Here is an 898-nt window from a genome sequence, read left to right as displayed (position 1 = left end):
GGCTTCCGTGGGAGACACAGGTGAGAGACGAGGGCGCCGGCCCCGGGGACGCCTCCAGTTCCCGCGCCACCTGTGGCACCTCCGCTGCTGCAAGAGCTCGTCCATTGACCCAACAATGAGCAGCGCGCTCACTGCGTGCCAGGCACTCGGAATTCAAAGGCGGAGTCCCCTGCTAGGAGCTCACAGTCTGGTTGCGGGGAGACCTCCCCCCAGACAGTTCCAGTTCAGGATGGGTAGTGCCCGGGGAGCACAGGAGCCATCCCCCTTTCCTTGTGGGGCTGAATTGGGGGGCCTTCACCCCAGTGGGCGGTGATTGGAAACGGAGCTGGAGCATTCCATCTGCCTCCACAGCCGGGCAGCGGCCAGATCTGGTTCATCCTCGTTCTACCCAAGCAGAAGTGCTGCTGGGTGCCCGGGGTGTGCGGGAGTGTTTGTGTGGCGCTGCCAGGGTCTGAGGACATTCGGGGGGTGTCACAAGACAAGAGGACACGCTCGCTCCGACTGGGCTTCAAAACCTACTGAGGAACCCCTTTCAGACCACAGATACCAGGGCCAGTCTGTGTGAGTCAGGCCATCTCCACGGTCACAAGTCCGGGAGCTCGTGTTTTTTAAAGTTCTCTTGGCCCACTGGGTGCAGTGGCTCACGCCTGTACTCCCAGCACTTTGGGAGGCCGAGGCAGGTGGATCACAAGGTCAGGAGATTGAGATCATCCTGGCTAACACGGTGAAACCCCGTCTCTACTAAAAGATACAAAAAAAGCCGAGCGTGGTGGTGGGCACCTGTATGTCCAGCTACTGGGGAGGCTGAGGCAGGAGAATGGCGTGAACCTGGGAGGCGGAGCTTGCAGTGAGCTGAGATTGCGCCACTGCACTCCAGCCTGGGCGACAGAGTGAGACT

This window comes from Mandrillus leucophaeus, unplaced genomic scaffold (assembly GCF_000951045.1).
Source record: "Mandrillus leucophaeus isolate KB7577 unplaced genomic scaffold, Mleu.le_1.0 Scaffold28, whole genome shotgun sequence".
NCBI lineage: Eukaryota > Metazoa > Chordata > Mammalia > Primates > Cercopithecidae > Mandrillus > Mandrillus leucophaeus.
The sequence above is the reverse complement of the archived record's forward strand: the minus strand, read 5'-3'. Positions refer to the sequence as shown.